Below are 27026 nucleotides of genomic sequence, written 5' to 3'. Positions count from 1 at the left end.
AGAAGGGATACAGTCATACCCAAATCCAAGGCATGTGAATGTATTGGAGGAAGCAAATGGGTGACCCATAACACTCAGGAGTGCACACCCTCACCTGGCACTCAATCAGAACCCGTCACCCAAACAACATACACATGGATTACACACACACGCATGGGCACTCACCGGACAATGCCTCGTAATCAGGTAGTTCTCCCACACCTTGGATCTGTTCCTCTGTGACGAAGATCCCAGCAACAGACTCATGTTCAGTGAGTTCGATGTCCTCTTGTGGAGACCCACCGCCAGTCACCAGAGTAGCAGCATGATTTGAGCCAGTTTGTTCTTCGCTCTGCGTTTCAGGTCATTCCACCGCTTGTAGCAATCATCAGCTGTGCGCCTCACAAATCCAAGGGCACTTATGCAGTCGGCGATGGTCTGCCAGTGTGCCCTACATTGACCAGGTGTGGTCTTGCACCCTGCAGTCACCAACATTTCGTGGCTATGTGCCGACACATAGGTCACAAGTGCATCAAGTTCCGGGTCATTAAAGCTAGGCTTCCTTGACGTGCCGGAGTGTGTTGCCATGTCTGGGGTCTCAGCCTGTTGTGCCAGGGCACCCTTCTTCCTCTTTTTCAAAGGTGGAGCGGAGCCTGAGTGGCTTACGCCGCTCTGGTCAGTAGGGGCAGAGGCACCAGTGGACTGGGTAGTAGGAGTGTGCAAATGCACAATGATCATAGGCCTTGGTGCAGGCATTGGCAGAAGTGTGATGTTGGCAGGGGGAACGTCAGTTTGATGGACCTGGACCGACACTGTCCTGGCTGGGAGACTCAGAGCTGGGGTGGATGGAGCTGCAGCTGCCCCTGCAGACTCCCCACCCTGCCGACTTGGGGCAGCAGATGACATAGCTGCCCCAGATCCACGTGGCTTGGTGACACCAACTTGCACCGCCACACATGGCCTAGACTTGCTGACCTGGGAGTCATCCTGTGCCAGGTCAGGTGTCACAATGGGCTGGTCCAACAAGGGCTGAGCTGGGATGGTGTCAGCCACGTTTCCCTCAACCATGGGGGGCATGGGTGTCCCTGATTGGTCCTCCACACATGGGGGTCTAGGGGCACCCTGTAAATACCGGCCACATCCCCTACCGTGCCCACCATGCTCACCTTTTGAAGGTCAGCCACCTTTGGCTCCCTTACCGCTTGGTCGCCTCCAACCATGGCACTGATGTTGTTGTGCGTATGGGAGTAGCAGTAAACTATTGTCCTGGGCAATTGTGGGTGAAAGGTGTAGGGTACTAGACGGAATTCGTACCCTAGTGCTCTAGCAAGGCTGTCTGTGACCCCTGGGTGAAGATGACGGATCACGCAACACACAGGCAGCCCAAAATCAAAAAATAACATGCACGCAACCCCTTGTAGACCACGTGCGTGAAAAAATGAACCCGCTGGCACACAGAAACACAAAAATAAGCGTACGCATAATACACGCAGCCTAATAATAATAATAATTATTATTATTACAATGACCTCTGAAGGGTTACGCGACACACAGGGCAAGCACAGTTGGTAAATACGTGCGCGACTCACCGTCTGCCTGGAAAAAGAACGTGAAAAAGACACGCGTGTGCGCGTTGGCAACACCCCCGCCAAAAGAAGAATTGTATGCTGTCTGAGAAGACAGGACAAAAGAAGAAGTGAACGCTGTTTGAGGAAACAGGCCCAAAAAGAATAAAGAACGCTGTCAGAGGTAACAAGGAGTACGAACTTGAAACGCTGTGAAGTAATCGCGTGTGAACCGACAAGAAGTACAGAATTCTCCCACTCGCTCTCCACGAAAAGCACGTACAAGGGAATGGGGTCCTACACATACCTTTTAAAGCAGCCCACACATACAGCGTCACTTACGCATGTACGCGCTAAGGCCCATTCCTCCAATTACACATGCTGACACGCGGACATGCAGTTTTTGGACGTATACGATGAACATGCACCCGTGTTGATGGAAACGCCCGCGCGCGTCACGTCACTTACGTGCGTAGGCCCTTTCCTCGGATTACACGCATCCACATGCGGACGTGCAGTTTTTCCATGCGCGCTGCCACGTCACGAGGGAAACGCCGACGCGAGTCACGTACACAGAAGCGCTTACGCGGTAAGGAACTTTGGTCTAATGATACCGCGTACGTGTGCTCATGTGCTTACGTGCGAAGGGCCTTTCCTCGAATTACACGCTGATGTGCTAGATTTTCACGAGCCAAATCACTCCGTATCATGCTGGCCACGCAACAACACAAGGAAGACCACTCTCCTGCCCAGTAGGCCAAATTACTGCCCCCCCAGAGCCCCGAGCACGCTCCCACCTGCCATCTGCTGCTGCCTGACTGCCTGCTGCCCACGTGCCCTGCTATTTGCTGCCTGCATGTCAGCCTGGGGTGCAGTTGCTGTGACCACCCCTGCTGGAACCGAAGACTCCCGACTGGGATACCATCGCTCCACAGCCCAGCCCCAGGACCCAGTTGCTCACCCACTCCTGCCTCTGGGGTTGCCATGTCGGGCACAACACCATTTGGCACCACTTGCAACCCCCAGCCAGAGAGGCAGAGGGCCACCAGCTTCAGTGCCAGGGAAGTTGGTGTCCTGGTGGAGCAAGTCCTGGGGGAATATGATGCCCTCTTTGGAAGTTTGCGCGCCGACAATGAAGGACGGACCAGGATCTGGATGGACATCGTGACTGCCATCAATGCGGAGGGGGTGGCAGTCCGCGACTTACACCATGTGAAGAAGCGCTGGGAGGACTTCAGGTCCAGGACCCTCAACAAGGACCGGCGCCTCTTGAAGGCAGCGGATGCCAGGGTTCGCCGAGGCCACCTGTCCGACCACCAGATGAGGGTCCTGGAACACATATGCCCAGCGCTCCACGTCCAGGTCCTTGAGAGGCAGACCCGTCTGGAGTCGAGCGGTAAGTGTACATGCATACTGATTGGATGCTGTGCGTGTGGTGGTGTGCCAGTAGTGTGAAGTTTGCTAATGTGTTTTCATAGGGCCATTTAGGGATGTGAATGAACAGGGGCGTGAGGCTGCCACATGTGAGTCCTCTTAGGTGTGAGACACATTGATGGTGTATGTGTAGGTAAGCATGCTGTGCAAATGCAGTTGTGGTAGCACACATGTTTGAATTTCTGTGTATGTACGTTGGCATGGTTGTGGTGTCACACATGGATGGTGGTTCCTGCTGCATGTATCAGCATTGTGTACATGTGCATGTGTGTGTATTTGACAAGTGTGCAACTGTGAAGCAACATGGATGCACGTGACACTGATATGGAGAAGGCTGAATGCCAGATGTGACATGTATGGCGATCGCATCACTGCGACAGTTGGAGGAGATGTAGACATGCATGTAAGTGTGGTGGCGTGTGTGCATGTCTAGTGCACTCCCTGTGTTTCATGTGATGTCAGGCTCACCTTCGGCTGTTCATGCTGTTGTATGTGTATGGATGTTGCTGCCTGGTGCAATATTGCTGTGGAAATGCTCATGTGTGTGAGAAGAAATGACATGTGTGTCGTGGAGTGTGATGCCATGTCTGAAGTTTGACACTGCCACTCTTGTGCAACTGTCATGTGTGTATCAGTCCATTGTACAGTGCCCTGATGTCTGTGTTTTATCACTCCCTGTCTGTAGCGTCAACTGATGAAGAGGGCAGAGAGGTTGCTGTGGAGCACAGCGGCAGGGATCGCACCACCAGCCGGAGACGCCTGGCTCCCCTCCCAGATTGTCATCTCGTCGGGGAGTGAGGAGTCTGGTGCCGCGTCCCAGGCCGCAGCTGCCGAGGGTAGGTCCAAGAGGCAGAGGTTGGCGGTGGACTCCTCGGCAGCAGAAGGGGCAGCTGAGAACCCACAGGGTCCAACGGAGGAAGATGGCACGGAGTCATCCAGGTTGGTGGGGGGTTTGGTGGAGGAGGAGGCCGCGGAAGGGACAGTGACTGGCATTTTTCTGTCCCTGTCTGAAAGACCTGGTGTGGAAGCCTCAACTTCTTTGCACCTCAGAGTGGGTGAATCTACTGGGCCTTGGCAAACCAACTCACACTTTCCCCTCCAATGAGGGGGCCCTACATTTCTCCATCTCTCTTTTTTGATTTCTGTGACTTCAGCCCCCCTTTTCCTGTGGCTGGTTTTTTCTTTGGCAATGGATGTATCTTCCTGCAGAAGGGTCAATGCTAGAAATACCCATCAAACCACTCTTGCTGTCATGCACTCTTACATGGGGTAGCCCTTTGGGGTTGACCTATTGGCCACCCATAGATACATTGCATTCTCCCACCCTCTGTCTTTTCAGATTGTTGAGAATCGACACCAGAATGTGATATCTGGTACTCCAGATTCATTGTCCCTGCCATTGGCCTCTGCCTCAATAAGAATTTCTTTGAATTCTGTGTCTTCTCTCATCATAAGACATGGGGCCTCATTAAGAGTGTTGTGGTCCAGAATTAAGGTCCAGACCACCACACTACAAGTCTGTGGGTAAGGGCTATTTCGCCCGGCAGGTCTGAGCTGCCGGGCGCAACATCACCCGCCTGCAGACTATTCATGGCACCATTAGCACTCCCTTCTTCCCACTCCCTTATGGGCCTCCATGGGAATGGGGATTAACATTTGCACGCGCCTAACCTCCTGATCTGCCAGGACTTGTAATGTTACCGCTGGGCTCATAATGAGGTCCATGGACTCTCTTCCTGAAACATGTTGTCCTACACGTAATTCACCAAGAGTCCAGTCGCCATGCATTCTTTTCTGCTGCCAGGGAGAGTGTTGGTTACCAACTGCTAATGAAAATTGTTTGATGAATATTTCACTCACATAATTAGCAAGGTTCAGCCAACTGAGCTGTTGTGAAGATCATCATTTTTTTAACATTATTTATATTTACATTTATTTACATTAAGGTCATCCAGAATCATAATAAATTAGTGACCGAATCCCTATCTTGAGTACATTCTTCACATGACACAACAAACACAAGGTATGTAAACATATAGATGTACAGGTCTAGTTCTATGAATCTATCTCGAAGTCGTTTATATATTTTCTGCTATGAAAACAGTACTTTTACAATCAATGACAAGTTGTAAAGTTCGTTAATCAAGTCTCTCGAAGTGCTTTTGTCAGATTCCAACATTTAAGAATCTGTTTTTGTTTGCCACCATTGGAGCTATGGACATTTTGCAGCTCTGGACTAGATAGCTCATCTTTGAGAGTGTCATCCCCTAGTATCAGGGTTTCAAAATTATATGTTATATCCAACATTAATACTCTATTAATCATTGTGGATAGCTCATCCCATGTCCTAGATTTTCTTCTCGATGCTTACATCCCCATCATATATTTAAATCACATATCTTTTATTTAAACATCCTGTCGGGTGTCCAGTATGTTCTGTTTAGAAGTTTAATCTGTCTTGCATGTCACCTGCCAGTTAGGGATATGATAGGTATGATTTCACAAAGGAGTTTACAGCCTGTTTGGTTTCTGTTTGGAGGGATTTTGATGCCTTGATATCTCGCACACCGTTTGTCTTTTAATTTCATCTAGCCAACAGAGCATCCCAAAAGTAGATTTTGCTGCCGTTATCACGCCACTGTTTTTATTTTGGCAATAGTTGCATTCAACCCCTAGAGTGTCCCAAAAGTAGATTTTCTACCTTGTCATCAGTCCACTGTCAGTTCCCAAGTTCCACAGCAAGGCTTCTGCCCTGGGAGAACCCCAAAACAATGCACATCTCAGCACCCAATCAATCAAATCCACACCAAAAGATACAACCATGAGACAAGAGAGAGAGAAACAAGCAATCACAATCCCACAACCACAGCAAGGAGGACGCCACAGTGTGTTGCATCATGTCAACTTACACCTGATACCAGGAAAGTAATCAACCCAGAAGGGCACCCGCCCCGATGTATATCACAAACCGAACCCAAGTCTGAGGCGAAAAAGCAAGAAACCACAATCCAACAACCACATTGAGGCAGACACCACTGTGTGTTGCCACAAATTTATCTACCACTGATCCAAGGAAAGAAAGCAACCCAGGAGTGCACCCGCCCATGTAGTAAATCACAAGACAGAGGTGAAAAAAAGCAAGCCACCACAATCCCACAACCACAGTAAGGTAGGCACCACTGTGTGGTGCAGCACATCGACTTACCACAGAGACAAATGAAGAAGTCATCCCAGGAAGACCTCACACCCAGAACAAAAGACAAATCTGCCTCACCTGGGAAAAAGCAAGCCACCACAGACCTACAACCACAGGGAGGCACCCATGATTACATCTTAACTCACATCAATCTTCCCAACCAAAAACCATTTAACACCATGACTCATCTAGTCAGATTAAAACCAACAGAGAATCAAACAACATCACAGAACTGCACAAGCAGGAAGCCTAACACTGAAAACAGTGTAATTGCACAACAAAACCCGGTGTACAACACCAAGCCACAATAGCCCAACACACCAAGACCACAAACATTCCACGTTACAAGTAGGACACAGAAACAAGAATGGAAAACAGATTAAGAAAGAGGAATTAAATCACACCCTAGTTGAATTGGAACTACCTACCAGAATTCACAACACCTCAAAATCCCCACAAACCACCACTAAGCGGACTAAAGATACATACCAAGACAAGAACAAAAACAGCATACATATCCCACTATTTCACCACCTACAATTCTACCACAATGGAAAACAAACAATCCACAACTAAGCACCCAATGAATCCTAGAGTGGACACGAAAAGATTACCAAACCGCACACCACAAAACACAGAACCCATCAACTCCAAAGACAGCTTTGGAAAAAGCCCAGCAAGAATCAGAGCTAACCTAGAATCCCTAACCATCCACACCCCTTACCCAACCAGAGACTGGAATAAATACCACATAGTCAGCCAAACACTTAAATGAACTCAACAAAGACATAGAGGCCCCAACTACACAACCAGCAAATAACAGCCTCAATCAAGAGAGAACGGAAATTGTAAAAGGCAACCCCAACCAAGATGCAAGAAATTATACACAAAAAAGAACAAGGAAAAACACACACTGTACACTGCAGTCTACTCAACATAAGAACGATGACTAAGCACAAAATCAAAATGTACTCCCTCCTAAGCGAAGGTGGCACTGGCATGCTCTTCCTCACAGAAACACAGCTATTGGACAATTACAAAACAATCACCCACAAAGCCATGCACTCAACAACATAAAATTAATACATTCAAACAAAGAAAACTGAAGAGGAGGAGGAATTGCACTAGTGCCTAAAAACATATTTGCTCCACACCACTCCCCTCAAACAAAATAGAAGATTGCAAGTCACTCCTAATCAACATCAAGCTTAACAACCAATCTAGCCTACTGTTCCCCCTGATCTACAGACCGACATCCTACAACCCCAACTTTGCAACGAATCTCACTGATGCCATTGGCAACCTCGCCACTTATCATGACAGCATAATTGTTCTGTGGGACTTCAACATCTGGTTCAAAAGAGAAAATGAAACCGCATTAAACTCCTTCACCACTCTACTGGAAACCCTTCACTTTAAAGAAATAGTAAACAGTCCCACACACATTGCCGGACACACCTTAGACACAATCTTCTACACAGATGGACTCTTGATCTCCTCCCCACCGGTACTAATTACATGGAGCGAGAACCATATGATCCCATTCACTGTCAAAATAACAAACCACATTATGCCAACAAACATAAAACTCCCTGCGACAAACAGAAGAAACTGGAAGAGTATTGACATGCAAACACTAACAGAGCTACATTAATCAACTAAACCAAACACCTTCCAGCTAAATAGAATGACTCTGGACTCAGCGGAAGAAAACTTTGCACCTGGATCACAGACGCCCTAGACCAATTAGCACCTGCAAAACTCTTCAAACCCACCGCAAAGAAAATTGCAGCGAGCTGGTTCACAGGAGAACTAGGGTAACTTAACAAAAACAAACCACAAACAAATACCAAAGACAAATCCAAATGTTCAAATTAGCAGTCCTGAAAGCAAAAAAAAGCTGGTTACACTACAAGAATGAAATTGGCAACAAACCCACAAAAATAATTATTCAGAATTAGGACAGAAACAACAGAACAATCCACACAAACGAGCATCTCACGCTCCAAACACAAGAAACACAGAAATTGAAGAAAACGACGGGAGATACCCCACAAAAAATGTCTCAAAATATTCAATTAGAATGACCCAACGAAGTTGCATCAAAGAAGAGACCATTTTAAATCGAAGAACGGTCTTGAAAATACTGCGTCAAATTAAAGATTTGCAGAGACTTCACACAGATGACTTGAAAATCGTTGAACCATGGCATACGCAACATGGGGCAGTCACAATACTGCATCTAACGTCCTCAACGATATTCAAAAAAATTCTAAAATATAGAAGAGACATCTATAATTCTGGTTACTACGTGGAAGACCTCACAGTACCCAGTAACAAAGAACGCATCGAATCAGCTAAAACTAGAGAGACCGACGCCACGGAAAACAAACTCTTAACCACGAAGTACAAGACGCATGACGAAAAAGATACAGAGGATTATCCTCAGAAAGACCACAAAGTAACAAAGGGACTTGAAATATCAAAGAAATATCAGAGATCACATTACAATAAGAGCAAAAATGAGCATTACAAAACCAAGAATGACTCAGTACATAACAAAACAACGGAGAAAGAAAAGATGGTAAATCCACAACGGACACCAATCATAGATGGTACCACAAAAATAACCTGCACGCAAAGAGTCGGCTCAACACCGATGGCTCAATTCAAGCAAAGCCCAAATACAAGCAGTAAAATTGGAATCTGGGCTTGGTTGCCAAAAGCACTAAATCTACATCGCAAACAATAGCCACTCAAGCGGGCGGAAACAGTCACATGTAATGAGCCCATAGAAGTCATCAACGACATCAAGTTATGCTCATGGAATACGCGAGGCCATATACATCTGACTGCTCCAGGAGGCCCCAATCTTGGAGAATTTCACATAATCTGTCTACAGGAAACTTGGCTTCAGCAAACCCCCACACTAGAAGGATATCAGATCATACTATCCCCTGCCGCAAGAGGAACCAAAGGACGTCCAACCTCAGGTCTCCTGATAGCCTGCCGAAACGGTTCTGTTGCCTCCATCATACAAACGATAATTGCAAATCAATCAATTTTGGCAGTAGAGATTGCCTGGCAAGGCGACGAAAATCATAGAATAGATTTACCAAAAATTGTTATAATAAATCTTTACTGGAACCCAGCTGCAATCATCGCAAAACAATTCATAGACCTTTGTGAAAGGACAATTGACGCAGTAAGAACTGAGCATGACATAGAGAACATTCTGATATGTGGAGATCTAAATGTCACCCAAACAACTAGTATGAATGCAACGGAACTACAAAAGGCGTCCGCATATCGTGGCACAATTTGGCGAAAGTTCACCGACTCGCGTGAGCTATACAACCTGGACGAAGTGTTCGTGGAAACAGACAGAATAGCAACTTGGGAGCGTGCATCCTCGGCCTCCACGATCGATTACATCTATGTATCCAAATCCATGTTGCACTGCCTACAACATTTTAAAGTGCGGCACACTCCAACAAGCGACCATAACCTGCTTGAAACTGCATGGAACTTCAAAACCAACAAAAACTGTCAAATGAACATACAAATTGAGGCAAACACGAAAGGCACCAGAATCAAACTAAGTACTGCTGAAATTCTCAAAATCACAGCAAAATACAAGGCTACCACCACCTCAGCGACATGCCCCAGCATCGACTACCAACCCCTAATGTTGCCGTATATACAGACATCAAAAAGAAAAGGAAACGCAACAAACAAAAATACTAAACACGCATATAATAAAGTTCTAATCAATAAAAGGCGCGAGTATAGAAGAGCTCTTCGAACAGCCTACAAGCAAATTGCCACCGACGGTACATCAGAGATTCAAAGTATCAAAACAAAATACAAAGCTGGGTAAAATCATATAGACATAAACTGTACCAAGAGGACGCCGAACAAATAACAAAAGCGCTTATTAACAACAACAGTAGGAATTTCTGGTCCTTAATACATAACGTTGAACAATCGCAGGACAATCAAATTTTAAACAACATCAGTCAACACACGTGGGAAAGCCACTTCAGCAAAGTCTTTAAATCTGATCTAAATGTAAAACCACAGGCGCAACAACTAAAAGCTGTACAATGGTCGAACCTAGATAGAAAAGAGGATATTATCGACATCATCAAAAAACTGAAAAACTCGCGTGCACCAGGCCCAGATGGCATCAGTAATGCAGAACTAAAAAGTCTTCTAGAAGAATGGGCTCCCTTGCTAAGCGTCATCTTCAAGCGATGCACTGAAACGAGATCAGTGCCACAATCATGGACCAAAGCAATCATGGTACCGATTTATAAAAAAGGCAGCCTCACGGACCCAACAAACTTTCGACCGATTGCCCTACTAGATGTCATGGGGAAAGTATACGCCTCATTACTCTTGACGAGATTTCAAAGATGGGCGGCCTCTGCAGAATGTAATGATGAAATGCAAACAGGGTTCAAGAAACACACAGGTACAACATGCAATATACTAGTGTGCAGTATACTAAAAGCAAAAACCCTAGAAAAGAATCACTGTCTGTTCGCAGCTTATATTGACTTCACTCAGGCCTTTGACAGAGTTGAAAGATCCCTCTTGTGGAACAAACTTGAAGCATGGAAATGTCCCCACTCTCTGTTAGAGCCAATTCAAGCATTGCATCATGATACATCCATAAGAGTCAGACTCAGCCGTGAAGGAGACCTATCAGCCGAAATAAACACCACACGAGGAGTCAAACAGGGTTGTCCACTGGCATCAGACTCTTTATCACCTATATCGGCGACATTCAAAATATGGGAAGTCAAACACGAGTCTTCCCACCAACACTGGGAACAACGCAAATCGGACACCTGCTTTATGCTGATGACCTAACAATTTTTGACCAGATCCAAATTGGGCTGCAGCGCAAACTTGACGCCCTTCTAATCTACGCCAACAGCAATCATTTGGAAATCAATATCAATAAAACAAAAATCATGATTTTCCAATGTCACCCAAGAAAGGAAAACTTTCAGTGGCATTTGGGCAAGACCAAAATTGAGGTGGTCTCAAATTTTAAATATCTAGGAGTAAACATGGATAGTTCCCTCCATGAAACCACAATGCAGCAGGAACTACATACAAGAATGAGTAAACTAGCAGCTCAAGCAAAAAAATTGACAGCAAATCTGGAAAATTCTCCCTGAAACCAATAATAAACTTTTACAAGATGAAGGTCGTACCCACCATCACTTATGGCATAGAAGCCATGCCGACGATTCCACAAAATGTTTGGTGCAAATTAGAAGCATATTTCTGGCGCAAAGTCCTTAAACTACCAAATTAAAAGGGAGGAAAGACAAGGTTATCAAAAATCAATAGTACCAATAAGTTATAGGCAGGGCAATCTAGAAAAGTCTACTACAACTACGATTCAAGGCAATAGGTCTAGGCCAGTGTTAATGGTTCTGAGTTTTGCAGAGGATCACACAGTTCAAAGTAGTTCGCGGTTAAGTCTTTGCCAAGACTTCAAAACGAAGTTGGTCAGAGGAAAAGATATTTAAAGGCGAAGAGAAGGACAAGCCTTCGTAGGGGCGAAAGATGTCCCACCCTTTCACCGGGGTCGGACGAAACGAGCGACCAAATTTGCACAGTACCTTTAAAGAAGATGAATGCTGCAGTAGGTTCCTGAAGCTTCTGTCGTGGGACAAGAAGGAGGATGGCTGGAGGGTCCTGCACTGCCAAGGGAAGAAGCCAGCAGCAGAGCAAAGCAACAAATAAAAGGTGCACTCCTTAAAACCCAAACTGGTTCTCTACCCACTGGCTATCCGATCTACTGCAGAGATGTACAGGAAATTCGACCAGGATGAGGACCGGTGTCTGGTGTTTGGCGAGCTGGTTGTTCCCACCAGGGTCAAGGGAAGAAGATTCCTTGTGGATCTCTTGTTCAGGCGATTCGGACCTGCAGCAGGGCTTCATAGGGTGTCCAGTAGTTGCAGCAGTCGTCTTCCTTCAGCTTCTCGTTGTTTCTCTCGTTCCAGTGGCGACTCTGCCTTTCAGACCCAGACACTGGCTTTTTATGCACCAAATCCCCCATTCACAGTGCCTGAATCTCAATCACAAAGCAGGCTGGCTGTCCTGGCAGGGCAGCCACCTAGCCAATCAATCAAGAGTGCGACTTGGGTATCCAAGGAGACCCTATGCAGGGGGCCTCAAACCCCTCCCTCACATCCTGTCCACCCAGACACTCCAGCGCCTAAGGAGGGCTTCTATGCAGAAACCCGCCAAAGGACGGCAAACAAAGGAACCAAACCTGGTTTGGCACACAGAGTAAACCACTAGAAAGACCTTTACAATAAGATATGGCAAAGCACGCGACCGGAATCAAGTTAAAATAAAAGTGGATTACCGTGTTTGAGTTTGAGGCTACCACTATAGAATCTAATGGTACCAAAGGCTATTTTCATAGTCTGCGGTAGAATAAAAATGGTAGATAGCACTGCCACCAGCCAAGTCTTAGAGAAAGGGGAACATACTAATGTTCCATGAGAATAAGACAAAAGGGGATAACTATTAACCCCTCAGGTACTCTATTGGAAGATAGGTTGTACTGGGTCTGTAAATTTAAAAAGACTAGTAAAGTCAATGGTAACTTTATATGTTCTGGGAGACAGTAGTCAGTCCCAAAAAATGGAGTTTAAAGTGGGAAGTCTGAAAAGCAACCCTGTGTCACTGCACTAAAGGTGCTGGGTGACACGCACAGTAAAAATGATGATGCCTATGGGTTGGGTGAGACCCCATAGTCCATGAGTATAAAAATTTACAACACACAGCAAAACACATGTAAGAGTGGGAATAAAGGTGCCCACTCTTACCAGGTGAAAAAATTAAACCCTAGAAATCCAGCAAAGCTGCTAAGGGACTCAAAAGGTAAGGGAAATTATCCATTCTGGAGAATTCTCCATAACAACGTGTGACATTCCCCATCCTTTTCAATGGCAATTCCTCAAATCTAGTTTCAATAAAAGTCGGAAACTGCTCAATTTTAACTTGATCAATTATTTTCCTTAGTGCAGTGTTGCTATTATGTTGTTGTTTTTGGTAATTAAGCACAGTTATAATTTCTGGTCTCCAGGAAATGTGCTTATTTTAATGACAGACCTACTGCTGAGGTATACTTAGGTTGATCTAGTTCGAATTCATTATGGCGGCCACATACAGTGATCGCTCAAGTTTGTCTCTTTAATGCACATTTGTATGTAATTTTTCAACCTGGACTCTGTCAAAAATATATAACTTACTCTACATTGCGTTGAACCTCTGTCACCTTTTTTACTTGGTTTGTCTTCTATAACAGTGCCATTTAGCATTCGCAATCCCCATTCTTTCAAAAAAACATTCAATTTTAGTCTGTGTCTTCCTTTATTATTAATCTCCTTGCTCCCCACTCCTTGCTCCTCTCCTTTGCAGCGACTGAAAATCTTAAATCTGCCTCTCTGGTCGATCCCATTCCTCTTTCGGTGTGGAAGGACATTATGACTTTCTTTATCCCCATGGTTATACAGGCTGCCAACCTCAAAATTAGCTCTGGTGCTATTCCTGCTATCCTAAAGCACACTTTGGTTACTCCTCTTCTCAAGAAACTGTGCCTGTACCCATCTGTCCCTTCGAATTTCCATCAAATCTCTTTAGTTCCCTTTTTTATGAAATTGTTAGAATCTTTGGTTGGCCCTTGTCTTAATTCTCTTTAAGAAGACTCTTCTTTTTCTTTACCCGTCTCAGTCTGGATTTCGAGCAGACCATGGTACTGAGGCATCGAGAGAGTACCAGGGTCTGCTATTGATTATCTGGCCCACTTGCAGGATCAGGGCGGAGTGGGAGCGTCAATTCCTTTTCACCTCTCTGCTGCCTTTGACAGTATTGATCATGTGATCCTGCTTGAGCACCTTGCGAGCGCTTGATTCTCGAGTGCCGTTTTGGCCTGGTTTAGCTCCTTTCTTTCAGACTGGACTCAATCGCTTTCCCTCTCCCTTTTCATTCTGTTGCGTTCTCTCTTCTTTGGGGTGTCCCTCAAGGGTCCACCATCTCCCTGGTCTTGTTTAACAAATACATTCAGCCTGCAACCAACTTCATCCTTTCTCACGGCTTCCTGTGTTACTCCTACACAGATGACACACAAATTATCATGAGCCTTTTTCTTCTCAGGCTGACACTGTCCACGGGCTTAGAACCACTTGGACCCCATGGAGGAGTGGATGAGCAATAATGGGCTCAGCTGAATGGTGAAAAGACTGAGGTGTTGGTGTGGGCCCCCTTTGAGTAGAAATTAAGGCCCATGTGCACCAGATGTACTCAGGAGGAATATAAAAGGGCCACACCTACCCCCACACACATCCAAGCAACATGCAGTCACAAGCAGACATGGATTATGGGATCCACAACCTCCTACTATTCATCCAGCTTCATCAGCATGCAAGACCTCAGCAGGGAAGGAGACAGGCACCACCAACGCACCCAGCCATCTCGATGGACACTGACGGACAGCCTAGTAATGACCCTCCATCATTTGGACTGTCCCACCAGCACAAGCAAGCTCACCCTGATCCAGGCTGATCTCCAGAGTGCCATTGCAATCAGAACTGCTATACACCCCCACCCCCTGCTGAATCTCGTGTCCATCCTACACTTTTGTTCAACGTTAGGATTCCAGCATACAGTTGGGACACAGCAGGTGATGTCCTAGCCAACGCACTCAAAGGTGCAGGTCCAAGTGCTAGATGCACTCATGAGGCATGCCCATCAGCACCTCTCCATGCCTGTCATCCAGGTGCAGGTTCACAGAGCAAACATTATTGCGGAAACTGTGCAAGTCTCTGAATCTCACTCAGGCTGTCACATGCAGATAGCAAATGTTTTTCTTTTTGAATGTCCTCTCCTCCACACAATCTACATCTGCATTGCTGTGTCAATAATCTTCTTTGATCTCCTATAGACCCTAGGCATCTAACACAGTTAAACTTGATTTTCATATACATTTGAAGTACCCAATTGTGTGGATATCCTTTACATCCAAAGGAATCAATGTAGCATTCTGTTAGTTCGTAATTTTTTTAAATGTATTTATTTGCATTAAAATTGAATTAACAATTTTTTGCAAAGTTAGAACTTTACCATAACGAAAACAAAAACAAATCAAATCAAATCAAATCAAATCAAATCAAATTTCCATAGACTGCAAAGTTCTTGATATTTAACAATTAGAAACATAGAAAGCAATAAAGAAATGAAGAAATAAGCAATACAATTTAAACAGATATGACTGTACAAATGATTCAAGAAAATGTAACGTTTCCGATCTCTGGGAGAACTTTGATCAGAAATCTGACTACTGCAATTATGTACTTAATTTTCTGGCCTGCTATTAATGACTTCCACCATCCATTGCTATCAGAAAGCTCAAAATCCGAAAAAAGCGATCTTAAATGTTTAGAGCGTTCAACTGCAAAAGCTGGGCAAAATGTCACTATATGGATCAAGGATTCAATTTTTGTCACGTTGTTGCAGTGCGGACAATGTATAACCATTAATTGGCCCCGAGTTGCACAGATCTTGTTGGTCAGGTGTAAATTAAGACGAGTTCTCAAAAACAGGTTTCTCAGCTTTTTGTCAGGGAATTGTTTTAGGTATTCACACTGTAAATTTAATTTCCAGATTTCCAAGGGCAAGTGAGCTACAGAGTGATAAGTGCTTGCTAACTCCTGTGTTAAAATCCAGTCACAATCCTGTAATTTTCTTTTAACCTATAATGGATTGGACATGTAATCGTCAAAGATTGGACATGGATTAGACATTGGTTGCTTAATAGAGCTGCCAATCACTTCCGGAAGGTTTATCATAGAGATGCGCCATCCAGTCAAGGGAGAGTTGCCGTTAGACCACAACTCACTGTAAATCATCTCCAGCATCAAGGGTCGTACAGTGTTAGTGCATTTTGCAAACAGGGCAATCTTGTTCAGTCTACCAGACATTCAGGGAGGTTAGAACTAGTTCTGTCTGAAGAAAGGCGATCAGTGTTGACAGAGGGACCCCCAACACTCTTTTCCAAAACTTGCCTTCCAGACGACTCCAAAAATAATCTGGGATGTTGAACAAGGCTTCTGCCCATAGATCACCGCAGGAACTATGTTGGCTATGTAAAATTTACAACTGGTAAGATGGGGAAGTGATTAAATCTTCTGTTCAAAGCACAAGCTTGGCTAATGGATGTTTTCAATTTTTCTAAAAGGTATGTTTTCATCAGAGCTTCAGGTTCGGAATTGCTCAACCAGACACCTAGATACTTAAAAGATGGTACCTGTTTGATCTTCTCTCCATCTAGAAATAGGGAGTAACAGTGTTTCCCCTGGGTGCAGGTACCAAACGTCATGGTCGTAGTTTTCCCCTTGTTGATTTCAAGGTTGTTCTTGTTGATGTGCTGTTGCAAGGCGTCCAGTTGCCGACGAGAGTCTGGGCAATTAGTACCACGTCGTCTGCGTATAAAAGCAGTTTTAATAGTGTTGTTATTCTTGTGGTGGATAGTTTCAGATGAAGGCCACCATTACAGGTGACAAGTGGTGTTGACATCTGGTCCCTAGGTGGCAAAGGCGGTGACCACCATTCCAACAGCAAACGGTGGTGGTTGCTGTTTGTTATTTGTATAATCTGGAACTGCTCAACCAAGGGCAGAACGTTATTGAAAACATAGATCTAGTGCGTAATATATTTGTGACTTAGGCAGAGGCTAGCTAACTTGGCAATAATTGTTCTTGTTTTAATTCCTGGACAGATATCTTTGCAATGGATGTTAACCCTGTCAGAGTTGTATCAACCATATTGAGGGTTAATCGAGCACACTATTTATGGGACTCTCTGATCATTGTGTGTAAACAGGTACTGCCAAGACCACAGAGCTTATTAAGAGATGCTTGATAAATAATGGTCAGCATCATATCAGGGGCAGAGATGCACAATTTGAAATAAAAGTTAAATTGCCTCTGTCTTAATGAGCCATGTATGTTCAGTAATTTAAGTTCTGATTACAAATATTCTACCAGTATATGTTTGTGTAGATTGAGTAAGAGTTTAAGACAAAAGGATTCCAACTTCATCATATTCTTGATGAGGCTGCCACTCCAGATTTCTGCACCATAAAGTATGAGAGGAGGCATTGTAGCAAGATACAACTCTATAACAGAGTGGATGGACACCCATCCATGAATTCTTGTGAAATTCTTAATACCCGCTAGTTGCTGATCTATTTTGTGCTCATTTCTGTTCCAATTAGGTGTCTGCGTCAATCTATGATCAAATTTGACCCCCAAATGTTGAAATTGTTGCATAATGTTGATCAAACACTGGTCAATGATCCAGCTATAATGCCTCACATTTTTGTTGTGATGGGGGTTGAATATCATTATTTTAGTTTTGCTGAAGATGATCTTAAGGCTATTCTGTGCAGAGTACATGCTGGGGTTATCAGGTAAACCGCGTAGGCCTCTTTCTGTACTATCCATAATCGACAGATCCTCTGCATACCCTAACCACTGTATGTGCTGATCTCTGATTCTGGGCAATGAGGTGTCCGCCATAGAGAGTGCTTCAGGCAAATCTGACATGAAGATGTTAAACAATATGTGTGCAAGAATACACCCCTGCATTAGGCCAATCCAAGTATTCATTAGCGTAGTAACCTCTCTTTTGCATGTTAGGCTAACACTCACACTAGTCTCAGAATATAATGAAATTGTCATTCTCAACAATCCCAAATGTATTGCTTGAAGATATAATTTTAACCAGGCAATATCTAATTCAGGGGAATTTTCAACCAACCACAAACCAGATATGTACAATTCTCCTTTATTTAATAAAGTTCTTTTATGAATCTGAGAACCCCAATTTAATAGAATTGATTCCTTACTGCTTCCTTTTCTGACAAGAAACAAAGAGGGTTGCACAGAAGGCATATTTATGACCCAGATAGAAATACATGAAACAGATTACAGATAAACAATGTTTTTATTCATAAAAGGCCAATGATAAGAAATAATCAACACACTAGTCAGTTCAGTTTCCAATGCCACAATTATTGAAATAGCTAATTTTATAACACACACTTTACCATAAGCATCTATTCATTTAATTCACCCAGAGCATGCAGTTAGCAATGAATGCATGAGAGTCTAGGAGGAATCTTTTATTTGTGAAAACAACAAACTAGTTAAAATATCCCTGACTGTTGAATTCTTGATAATTCCCTTTTATTCAAATTAACTTCCAACCCCTTACGTAATAGACATGTCCGAATTTCAACAGGATTTTAAATTGAATTGCAACAGACTACTAGACCATCATGTATATAGGTGGCTTATAGAAAAGAAAAGAAATGTTCCCTAATTTCTCAGGATGCACAATCAATGTGGGTATTCCCACCCGTCAGTACTAACAAATTATAGGGGGCAGGATTTACTCTAATTCCCTTTATAGGATCACCCCCACAAGATTACTTCCATTTTAGATAATAATCAGATACAGATTTATTTTGGCTGAAATACAGATGGGTGGGCATCCCCTCTTAGGGACTGCTTCAATTCTCCCTCTCCAGGAATTGGTGGGCCTCAGTCAGCAAAATATACTTTCTCTTCCACTGACGAAGGCCTCTGCTAATAATCCATCAATTGGTCTCCCCATCAGTCAGTGAGTGAGCCAGCACGTCTGTCAGTTTCTCTCAATCTGTTAGCTTGGGCCTCATTACAAGTTTGGCGGTCCGTAAATGAAGGTGCCGGTAGCAACGTGCCAGCAACCTTTCTGCAACGCCAAACTAAGAGTCTACCGGTAGGGGTACTGAACATCCCGAAGGTCCGACCTGCTGGGAGTTCAGGCCTCTAACAGCATACTTTTCACTGAAGCATGGGCACGATTTCTAATGGTGCCGGTGCTTCAGGTATCCCATTCCCATGGAGTCCTATGGGAAATAACCGTTCTGCCGCCGCCTATGATATCCCAGTAGCACCAGGATGTCAGGCGGTGGAAACAGTTTCACGGGTTTAGCAGCAACCCTCCAACTACCGGCGGATTGTACCACCAACCTCCTATTGAGGACCCTTGTGTTGGATCTTATATAGAACAGTAACACCACTTTCTTGAGGTGTTTATACTTTGACCAGTATGAGTGGTCAATGTATGTGATTGGACAGTGTGCCAACAGTGTTATCACAGTAGCAATACCCCTCCACAGCCATTGGGCATATTAATGAAGGAGGGAGTTTGATGGGAGTATCTTCTTAACTTAGTTTCCTTACTAGTTAATGTGATGTAATCCCAGGGATTTCTTGCATTAAAATGTATCCAATTCTTAAACAGTAAATTCCACCTTTGTGACCACTTTAATAATCATCTCTCCAGATTTTGCTCTCTGGCATGAATCAATTGATGCAATTCTAATCATAATAACACAAATAATTACTGAGTTAAAGATTTTTCCATTTAACTCACTCCTGGGTCTTTTAGATTTTTAGATAAACTTTATTTCAATATTCCTTCTATCAAGGAGAGGCCCTGGAGATCAGATTAAGCAATGCAGATCTGCACCCATTAGCTCATTATATTAAAACTACCAGACATGTACTTTGTCATGTCCCCCCAAATTTTAGTTTTCCCTTGGAGTGGCTGTAAAACATTACACATTTCGTTGCCCATGTGTTTCAAACTGCTGTGTGCAAGCTGCAGCTGAAATATTGTTTTGACAATGATGCCTTGCTCTGCATCTTTTCTCATGAATCAGACTTCTCTACAGCTGTAATTGATAAATGCTACATTGGTGGATTGCTTATGGATTTGCCAACTATAGTGATCAACACCAATATGTTGGTCAGAGTGCTGCAGGCCTTTCCAAAGCATGTCTGATGTAAAGGGATGATTTTATTCACTGAATCCCATAGCTCCCATTCTAACAATAGGACCATTGCAAAGATCTTGGCCGGACCATAAAGCGTGGCCAAAATCCTGAAATGTGTTGGTATATCATGGTCCCTTTTTGTGCACCGGAACAATTATGATCTCGTGCCAGGAGATGGGAAAGATATTTGTGAGGCTTATAGTTGTAAACAAGACCAAATGATTATGGGCCCACCAGATTAGATTTAATTTAGTTAAGTTGTTATATACCCCATCGAAGTCTAGAGCACATGAGCTTTTTTAGAAACATTATGGTAACCACTAGCTCATAAACTTGAAGTCTAAACACCCACTTAGCATTAGTTACATTTATTGTCAAATCTTGCATGCTAGGACAGCCTATACTAGCTGAGATATATAATTGCCAAACCTCTTCTGGCGGACCACCTAAAATCAGAGATGGAACAAGAGGAGGTCTGGTCAGTTTCCAAAACCTCTGCATGCTATTTGTTCTAATTATTGTGACTAATGTATGCCACTGTGCTATTTTCAATTCCTTCTAATGTCTTTTTAGCCAACTACAGTATACTTTTGTTCTTGCTTTGATAGCTCGACTAAGGTGTTGTACATTACAGAACCTCCTGATTAATTGTGTCGTCTCTTCACAATTTTTTTTTTCTCCTGGCGTATTTTGTTATCAAAATTATGTTTAGGTTTGGTTTATGTGTAAGACACGGGTAGTATAGCTCAGTGGCAATGCGCTCATCTTGGAAGCAAGACGATGCAGGACAACACAGGTTTGAATCGCGGGTCTTCACTTAGAAACCTCTTCGGTTTTAAGTGCGTTTTAAAAAAACAATTATAATTACTTTAAACTGTGAACTTTCCTCAGAAATGTCACCTAATAAAGAGCTTATTGATGCGGGATACAACATCAGATTTGTGTTCACAATAGTTTCCCAAGCTGGACAATCCAAGTGGAGATGGTCACTGTCTGTTAATATCAATTGGCATTAACATGTTGGTTTTTAGCCAATCATCCAGGAGGTCAAATGCCCTCCAGCTAGGAGTATCAAAGATGACAAGGGGCTCTAGTTTGTCATTGGCTACAACTATAAAAGTAAATCCCTGCAGTTAATCACTGGCAGATTGGCATAACAGCAGAAACAATTTCTGGGATGACAGTATTGTTAAGGATTTCAATCAGGCGACGCACACCTTAGTCTCGGCACAGTATACAGCACGCAATTAAAATGCTTATGTTTATAGATTAGATTCAACATTGATATGGTACACCACTCATATCACACCCCCTTTTCAAATACCCAGGGTAACAATGGACCATGAACCAGGCTGGTTGATAAAATATAATATTTATTTATTTATTTATTTGAAAATTAAAAGAAATCATACCATTTTTAATATGGGACAGCAATCACCAATGGAATGATAAGACAATAGGAATGTAAGCAATGCACTTAGTTTAACCTTCTATTGACTCATCTACAAAACATCAGGAAACAGGAACACTTTTTGATTTTAGGTAAGATAGCTATTGAGTTAGAATTTCCCCCGGCAAAGTTCCCTTAACACACAAATAATCAATTCTAAATGGATAAACAGAAGCAGCAAGTAATCAGAAATGACAAATGGAAAACAGAATTGAAATTGGATCTTCCCTCCCCAAACAAGAGAAAAAAACAGATTTTAAACCCTGGCAATGCTAAAAATGACACTCGGAAATGGATGAATGAATGTGTGTAAAAACCTTGAAACACATATTATTCTTACTGAAGCAACAATGTAAAGGTACAAGCAATTACAGGCAATGTATAACCAAGAACATCCAGTTTGAAAATGAGTGGCAGGTTTTAAAACATGTTTGCAGCAAATGACACGTTGGAAAATTAGCAAACTTTGCAATTCCTGCCTGGCATTTACCAACATGTTTTTTAATAAAAACAGGTGAAATATTGTAAATCGTGAAGCGCTTTTTGTGTTGGGGTGTAGCTAAAGGTCCTAGGTACAATATGGAAGTGAAATTGGGTCTCTAGCTGGTAAATAGTTATGGAAGACAGGGTGAGGTGCATTTTGAGAAAAATAAAGCAGTGGAAAACAGAAAAGCGGCTTTAAAATAGTTTGCAAATTTTACTCAAACTGGATTTAATGACTAAGGAAAAGAGAATGTCATCCATGAATCTCCACAGTTACGCGGCGGTTGTAACCCTTCACGTGGTGTGCCTTTATGGAAAAATTATTTATTTAATCAAAATCGCTAATGGCTTATGTTCTACGCTAAACAAAAATTAAGAGAAAATTGGCGCTGATACTAGGAATCAAAGGCAGGGTTTCACAGATAATGCTGACAATTTTAACAATATATCAGAGTCAGAATAGGATAGCTTAAAGGCTGGGATAGAACAAAGCAAGGCAAGGTATACTATGGTTTTCAATGGTTCCTATTGATACTCACAGTCCACTTTTTAGTTTTTGGATTTTGGACAGTCAGCATTCTGGTCACCACACGGATCGGGTCTAGCAAAAGACAGCCGGACAAAGGCAGCCTGACAGGATCAGCTGGGCATGGACTGTTTTCTGGGTAGCACTTCTGGGAACTGAATGAGATAAGGCATCAGGGTAGCAGGATGGCAGCAGCATGCAGTAAGTGGCAGCAAGCCAATCTGGATCAGGATGCCAAAAGTAACACAGTTTCCTCCTGGTTAATTGGAGATTAGTGTTTTTTTTATGTTGGAGGCCTTGCTGGAGCAGGATCAGCAATGATTGGCCTTGTAGTTGGGATCTGGAGTTTGGATAGATGACAGGTAAAGGACGCCATGCAGAAAAATCAGGAAGAGTGTGTGTGTCCAGGGTCTTGTCAGGGATACATGGATTGGGCAGGGGTGCTAGACTCCACCTTCCTCTCATTTGGTTGGATTTCGAAGAGAATGATGTCAGGTTTATGAGGTGAGTTTTACAATGTCCAGAAACTCCCACATTCACTTTACTGAAAATCCAATTTTGCCAAAAACATGCATTTACACCATTGCAATCTCTTGGCAAATTATACACACAGGTTATATGTTATGTGCAGCACAGATCAGTTCAAACCTGAGGTCTGTGCGACCTTGTTTCGCCATTATAATAAATTTTGGTAATTTTACACATGAAAGATTTGGCCTAAAATTCCACAATTTTATGCACAGATGCGCATTATCCCCACGGATGTATGTACAAAATCTTATGTTTGCACCATTAACACTTTTCTTGAAATATGTCCTATTTTGTAACTTCTGTTCCCCATGCAGCAATGAGTTCTATCAAGTTTTAAAAGTAAGGCCATTAAATTAGATTTGAAATTGCAACCTTTTTACAATTTTACTAATTCTTGCTGCAAAGATAAAAAGTCTTTAAAGTTTCTTTATAAAAAAAGTCTTTGTAACCAAAAGACAGTCCATTGTTAGTAGATCGCATTTTTTTTCTTCCTCCAACAGCAAGCAACTGTCATTTCCTTTCAAGGCAAGGGGGGTTTCTCATCTTAATTGAAGGTTTAATTGTCCCTTACACTTGACAGGTTAGTGTCCCAGGACTTCTATTGTACCAGACTGCAGCACAGACGAATGTCTGACGAGCGTGTGAACTTTCATTGTCCTAGCCCTATTCAAAGTTTTTCAAGCTGACAATTTTCACGTATGTGCCCTGTATTTATGGTGTGTCTCCCTTCATTGGGGAAGTTTCATGGCTGGCAACTGGAGTGACTGGTTTTTCTGAGAGCTTTCAAATCCAGCCCATGTGTTTAAACTCTTTAATTTCTTATTTTGGGTCCTGATTTAAACAAACCTGTGAAAGAATATAGCCTATGTGTGTATTATCACCACTAACATAATCCCTTTACATTGTTAAGTAAGCAGGCTTTACGTCACAATTTATTTTTGAACAGGCCAATTTTTTCTTCAGTCAGCAAATCCCATGTTTCCACATGTGTGAAAACAGCTAGCATTTCTTTGCAGCTCCCTCCGTTGCCCACACTGTTTTTGCAGCTGTAGTCATTTCCTTGAAGCAGGAGTTTTATCTAACGCATAGATACATTTGCCACTGACCTGGCTCAGAGAGTTAAAATGCCTCATTACGAGAATGGAGGATGGCTGCCTCTGTTCCGGGTTCCATTACTGGGTTTCTGCAATGGGGACTTACCGGGTTACACCGACATAGGAGGACCCGGTAATTCCGCCTTGCAGGAACCCATCCCCATTCCCATTTGAGCCCCCATAGTGCTCAATGGGAATGGGGAGGGAGGTAATAACGGGCATATTACATCTGGCCCGTTATTGCCTCCCTCTTCCCCTCGCGGGACCCGGAAAGTGCACCTGGTTTTACCAGGCGTGCGATCCGGGTCCCGCGATGGGAAGCTTGTAATTGGCACTCCCGGAATGAAGGGGGCCGGTGCTGTACTGGCCCCCTTCATTCCGGGAGCGCCAGCCTTATAATGAGGCCCAAAGTCTCTTTGAACTGCTGAGTCTGGATACATTTGGAAAGAAATAAACAAGTGTTCCCGTGCAAGTGAAAATGAAGTTGCTTACTGATTTCGCTGAGAGTTGGTTTGACTGGGCCTGTCACTCAGGAATTATGCCTGGTTTTGGTGGAGCACAGTGAAATATCCTGGGCATGACAGGGACTTTTTACTCACAGTGGTTTCAGAATGAACAGATGGAATTAGCATCAAAGCAGCATTTTTAAAGGATGAAAATGTTTCATTTTGAAGGGGATTTTGGCTTTTACAGCAAAGCAGTGGTGACTTTCCACTTGATTCCATATGTATGTTTCAGAACACACTGGCATACTTTTTCAGTGTGTCCCCTTGTTCTATTTTGCATGAAGTGTGCTAGGCAGGATGATACAGCCATTTTTTTGTTGCTGCCAAAACACAGTTTGGAGGTCCTGGTGCGCACTGGACCCAGCGCAGCCAGGTTGCTGTTAATTGCGCAAATGCAGTTAAGTGATGCTGTTGAGTGGGTCAATATATCCCACATGGTATTACATCATATGGAAACACATAAATGTAGTACCAAGCTTTGTCTCAGTCTCTCCCCATCACATAATTATAGTGCTCAAAGGGCATGTGGTGATATGATGGTGTTTTTTGTCATGAGATTTGAAGAACATCCACACTTTGGACTTTCTTGCTGCACCGAAAATACAAGTATTCTTACATTCATATGAATGTGAAAGTGTTGGTGGCATTCACATATTTGATAGTGTTACTGCCCCACACTGATGTTTGCACTTTCAGATGAGACTTGCTGTCTTTGAAAGACATTTTCAAAAGCACAACAGTATATGTATGCTTGCCTCCTGTCTCTGTCACTGTGGCATTATCCTCATCCTTCTCTTCCTATTCTAAAATGATATTTTGCAGCCTAGGCATAGATGGGAGCACTGCATCATGATCATCATCATTATCCTTAGTCTTATTTTCAGTTGAAGTAGGTGGCGGTCAAGGAGAGTAGGAACATCCCATATATTGCACCTTTATATAGCATGCTGTTTCTTCTGTTTGTTAGTATATGCAAACTGTAACACCTCTCCGCTCCGAACCTCAGAGACAGTATCCTCTCTGTATCCACTTAGCACTTTTATCTGTGCCAGAAATGTTTGCACTTAAAGTGGCACATCTCTGTGCCAACAATAATATGGCAGATGATTTGCAGACTTAGTTACAATCAATTCACTCTCTTGCCTAAAAAGAATTAATACAATTTTGTTAGCAACTTTTCAAGCAACACATCTTTCATTTGGCCACAAAAAGGGTAAACTGGCTTACAGCCACTGAACATAATCTCCTCTTGCCTCCAGATCATTTTAAGATCATATGATGAAGTGTGTCTCTGTGCAAAAATATATTGCTCTCAGTTACAGACATTGACCCTCATTTACAGTTTTGGTGGAGAAATTGCTGGTAAAATTGTCTGTAATTCCAGCACCTGAAATTTTATTGAACAGGCAAAACACAATTTCGGCAGTGGGAGTCATGGATTTACCTTCAGTTGATAGCTAAAGGTAAATCAGCCCCCTACTGGCAGATAAATGCCAGAATAAAGATTTTCCATAATAACCTACTAGAAAGTCTTAATTCTATTAAAGATACGGAGGCCAGCATTATGCTTCTCTTTCTTCTTGAATTAAACAACATAAAGAAATCTCAGTAGCAAGATATTTTTGGTGTACCTGTGCACAGCAGGTAATATGCATAAGAAGGTACACTTTAAAAATATAATATAACATAATAAACCTATTAGTCCATGTATATAGTCTCTGAGGAAAAAACAATAAGAAGAAACTCCATTTCCCACGGGACTTAGTTAAGGTTCATTAGGAGGTCACTAACATGTGACCTTAATCTTCCAATGGCTATGCAGGTCCCCTCATACACAGTCTTGAATATTATGTAACTTCCTCTTTCGAGGCTGCAAACCTGTCTGTCCGTCGCTGGCAAATAGTCACTGTAGTTATCTCGTAGAAGAAGACGAGGTTGCGTTGCAGATCAGGCGGTCTTGTCCGCAGGCGCTGTCAAGAAATAGATAAATTAAAGTTATCTCATGTGTATGACAACCCTAGTTCCCTTTGCAGGGTGGGAGAGAGAATCGTTGTGTTATTTAGGACACAACATAACATATTCCAATCAACAATAAATCATAGTGATGTACTTGATTTACTTTAAGCGAGCTAAGCGCAACTATCTCTTTCTCTCGCCGGGTGGGATAATGCTTGTCTCCATGTCTTTAATAGAATTAAGACTTTCTAGTAAGTTATTACGGAAAATCTTTATTCTATGTCAAAACCGGAGGCTCACATTATGCTTGTTTAAAGTTTACTTACCACAATAGATTCCGGCTGTTCTACCGGTTTCAGGTAGAATTGTTTAAATATTGATTCGCTAT

This window comes from Ambystoma mexicanum, chromosome 6q (assembly GCF_040938575.1).
Source record: "Ambystoma mexicanum isolate Mex_15411 chromosome 6q, UKY_AmexF1_1, whole genome shotgun sequence".
NCBI classification, from domain to species: Eukaryota; Metazoa; Chordata; class Amphibia; order Caudata; family Ambystomatidae; genus Ambystoma; species Ambystoma mexicanum.
This window is presented reverse-complemented; position numbering follows the sequence as displayed.